The sequence below is a fragment of the Myotis myotis genome, unplaced genomic scaffold (genome assembly GCF_014108235.1).
Source record: "Myotis myotis isolate mMyoMyo1 unplaced genomic scaffold, mMyoMyo1.p scaffold_m19_p_3, whole genome shotgun sequence".
NCBI lineage: Eukaryota > Metazoa > Chordata > Mammalia > Chiroptera > Vespertilionidae > Myotis > Myotis myotis.
The window spans coordinates 191,013,722-191,018,578 of NW_023416335.1; positions in this window are offsets into that span (position 1 = coordinate 191,013,722).

Consider the following 4,857-nt stretch of genomic DNA (forward strand, 5'->3'; position numbering starts at 1 on the left):
TGCCAACATAAAGAAAATAAATATCTGTTGTGTGCACAGTGCTGATTCTTGAATATCTCTGGGGCATCATTTATGAATTAAAGTATTTCAAATGTATTATAGAATTTCTCAATAGAAAAATGCAAGTGAAGTATAATTACTGGTGTCTGGGATAACTTGTTTAAAGATGAATTCAGTAATTTGCTGCATATAAAAAAACAAGTAATCTAATATTTACTTTAGGTTCCATACCTAGTGGTAATACATTTATCATCTGTGACCTTCCTACAGTGTTTCTAAACTTAGACTAGGAAACTTTTCACTGTAACTCTCCATACAGCACAGGGTGAGAGATGTGATCTACAAGACCTTCCTCTAGAGGTTGACAGGGTTCATCTTTGACGGTAGAACACTTGCTGAGAGACTTTCAATTCTCTGCTTTAAAATATAAAAAGAAAAAACTACAACAGCTCTATCACTAAATATAATTAAAATATATTAAGTTTAAATATTTATTCTTTATAAATAAAATATGAAGATTATTCCTTTCGTAGAACACAGAATTTCCCTAATATTTCTACCTTTCCTTTTACTGTGTAGAATCTGAACATGGAAATGCTTGAAAATGGAAATGTATGGGTCTTATCAAATGAAATTCCCCACAAACGAAGAACAAAGACTTATCAGGAGAGAAGATAGTGGGAGAAAGAAGGAATAGAAATTGGAAATAGATACAATTTGTATGTTGATTAAATTTATGATATTTACAACTCTATTTTTTCTTTTGTTCTTTATCAATGTTATATTTCCCTTCTGAAATATGTACCTATTCCTCATAATGTTTTTAAAAACACTAAAATATTATACAAAAAAGTGCATTCAAAATCACTTCAAATAAAATGGAGTTGCAAAAAAATGTTCAAGTAACCCACAGGAAGGTAGAAAAAGCACACAATTTTCTCAGCATTGAAACAACTAAAATGTTGATCAATAGGTGAATGATTAAACTAACTGTGGTATGTACGTACATTCATATCACAAAATACTACTCAGCAATAAAAAGTAGCAAACTACTGATATACACAGCTTGGGTGAATCTCAAAAACATTATGCTAAGTGAAATTAAAGCCAATTTCAAGGGTCATATCATATAATTCCCTTTATATAGCATTCTTGAAATGACAATATTACAGAAATGAAAAAAAAATGAGTGATTCCCAGGCTTATGAATGATAGAGCAAGGGAGAAGGGTGTGACTATAAAGGAATAGCATTAGAGAGATCTTTGTGATGATGAAATCTTGCATATATGAGAACAAAAGGCCTGGTTCAAGTTTTTACATTTAATTCCATCGCAAATTACTGTTGCGTGATAAGTGAGTATCGAAATGGACTTTCCTGGCGGCGGGGGGGGGAGGGGAATAGGGGATATCTGTAATAAGGTCAACAATAAGAAAGAAAGAAAGAAAGAAAGAAAGAAAGAAAGAAAGAAAGAAAGAAAGAAAGAAGGAAGGAAGGAAGGAAGGAAGGAAGGAAGGAAGGAAGGAAGGAAGGAAGGAAGGAGGAAGGAAGGAAGGAAGGAAGGAAGGAAGGAAGGAAGGAAGGAAGGAAGGAAGGAAGAAAGAAAGAAAGAAAGAAAGAAAGAAAGAAAGAAAGAAAGAAAGAAAGAAAGAAAGAAAGATTTTCTTGTCGTGTAGCTTTCTGATAGTCCCATTTTCATTTATTGACCAATTATATATTTCTCTGCTAATAAAAAGTGCCTCCTTTATCACACACTAAATTATCATACATTCTAAGGCTTGTTTCTGAGTGATTTATTCTATCCCATTAATTAGCTAGATGGTCTATTCTTTCATAGACTCCTTGTTTCTCTGTTTTCATGTTTTCTTTGTACTACTAAGCTCATTATTTATTCCAAGTAAAACTCTGAAATCCATTTATCAAGTTAATTAACCCCCTAGTCATATTGGGTACTTAGTACAGCATTGGATGTGAATGAATTTATAATGATTATGCATGTCAGTACTTTACAGTATTTAGCCATCCCTACTTACTCATATTTTATCTTTATTTATTCAATTCACTTGAAGTGAATGCTAATTCTGACTTAATTTCTGAATATGAACCAAACTACAAAGTCAAAATTAAAGATTAACTTTATGGACATACATAATAAGATAAGTTAAAAGCATAAAATAATGTATATGTGGGAAAAGTATAAAGAGATGGGCAAAAATAAAATTACAAGATAATGAAAGAACAAAATAATATATATTTTTTTTTTTTGGTGCCCTTCACCAGAATCGAACCTGGGACCCTTCAGTCTGCAGGCTGACATTCTATCCACTGAGCCAAACCAGCCAAGGCAAAACAATATTTCTTATTTGTTGATAGGAACCATTGAAAAATTTTAGCAAGAGAATATTTCAGATTCGCATTATGAGAGTTTATTTTCTGGGAAGAAGAAAGCAAGTTCCTGCTGACCTCCAGATACATAGCCCATTTGTGCAGAACTGCTCTCTCTTCTTCAGGCTACATCCAATTATCCAAATTTTTAGCACAAATATCTCTCTTCCAACATATACAATTCCACATTCTTAAAAATTTCTTATTTTCCTCTAATTTATAGACTCAAATCTCTTTAAAAACCAAATCTGTGTCCTTTTTTTGTCTTTTTCTAAAATATATTTTTATTGATTTCAGAGAGGGAGAGATAAAAACATCTACACTAATAATAGACAAATATGTAAATTATATGTACCCTTGTGATGCCCCACAGCCAATCAGGAGTGAATATGCAAATTAACCCAACAAAAATGGCAGGCCTGTGGGCAGCGCACACATGTGCAGGCACCGAGCAGCCAGGGGGCGTGGCAGGACACAGATGTTCCGCACTCTCCCAGCCACTCTGGGCCTCTGGGCAGTGTGGGAAGGTGGAAAGGGGCTCTGGGCCAGAGTGAAGTCAGAAAGGCAGCTCTGGCCAGAGCAAAGGCAGTGCGGGCAGCGAGGGGAAGGAAGGCCCATTCTTGCATGAATCTTCATGCATCGGGCCTCTAGTCAATGATGAGAGAGAGTCATTGATTGGCTGTCTCCTGCACAGTCCCCACAGGGAATCAAGCCCACAACCCAGGCATGTGCCCTGACAGGGAATCAAACCATGACCTCCTGGTTCACAGGTTGACACTCAACCACTGAGCTACACTGGCCAGGCCCAAACCTGTGTCTTTTTTTTATTATTATCTTTATTGTTGAGATTATTATAGATGTCCCTCTTTTCCCTCCCCATTGCTCCCCTCCACCCAGTTCCGCCCTGCCCCAGGCCTTCGCCACCCTATTGTCTGTGTCCATAGATAATGCACATTTCCATATAAGATCTTTATTTAATCTCTTCCTGCTCCCCCAAACCCCTTCCCTCTGAGGATCATCAGTCTGTTTTATTTCCATGCCTCTGATTCTATTTTATTCACCAGTTTATTCTGTTCATTAGATTATTTATTCATTTATTTTGATTTTTAGATTTGTTATAGATATGTATTTATTACCATTTTATAGTTCATAATTTTGACCTTCTTCTTCTTTTTCCTCTTCTTAAAGAATATCTTTCAAAAGTTCATATAATACTGGTTTGGTGGTGATTAACTCCTTTAGCTTTTTCTTGTCTGTGAAGCTCTTTATCTGACCTTCAATTTTAAATGATAGCTTTGCTGGGTAGAGTAATCTTGGTTGTTGGTCCTTGCTATTCATCACTTTGAATATTTTTTGCCACTTCCTTCTGGCCTGCATAGTTTCTGTTGAGAAATCAGCTGACAGTCATATGGGCATTCCCTTGTAGGTAACTAACTGCTTTTCTCTTGCTGCTTTTAAGACTCTCTCTCTGTCTTTAGCCATTGGAATTTTAATTATGATGTGTCTTGGTGTAGTCCTCTGTGGGTTCCTCTTGTTTGGGACTCTCTGCGCTTCCTGGACTTGTAAGTCTATTTCTTTCACCAGATAGGGAAGTTTTCTGTCATTATTTCTTCAAATAGGTTTTCAATATCTTGCTTTATCTCTTCTTCTGGCACCCCTGTAATGCAAATGTTGGTACACTTAAAGTTGTTCCAGAAGCTCCGTATACTATCTTCATATTTTTGGATTCTTTTTCTTTTTGCTCTTCTGGTTGGGTGTTTTTTGCTTCCTCATATTTCAAATCGTTGATTTGATTCTTGGGAACATCTACTCCAGTGTTGAATCCCTGTATAATATTCTTGGTTTCAATTAGTGTATGCTTAATTTCTGACTGGTCCTTTTCCATTTTTTTGGAGGTTTCTAGAATATTCTTGAGTAACCTTATAAATGTGGTTTTGAACTAAATATCCAGTAGTTTGCTTTCCTCCATTTCTTTCATTTGTGACAAGTTTCTTTGCCTCTGCATTTTGGCTACTTTCCTGTATTTGTTTCTATGTATTGGGTAGAGCTGCTATGTCTCCTTGAGTTGGTAGAGTGGCCTTGTGTAGTAGGTATGCTATAGGGCCCAGTGGCTCAGCCTCCCCAGTCACCTGACCTGGGAGTTCTAGTTGCACCCCTCTGTGGGCTGTGAGCACAGTTTTGTTGTAGTTGAGACTTGATTGCTACTGGTGTCACTGGGAGGAATTGACCTCCAGGCCAATTGGCTGTGAGGACCAGCTGTGACTACAGTGGGAGAGCTTCTATGCAGGAGACACCCCTATGGAGCAGGACTTGCTTCAGTGGGGCTTTGGTGCTCACTGAATCTGACCCCTTGAGTGTGTCACTTATGGATGTGAAGTGTTGTAATCTGGTATGGTCTGGCACTGACCACTGGTACACTGGCTCTTGGGTCTCCAGGGAGGTGCAAAGTCAGCCACTGCCTGGGGCCACCCAG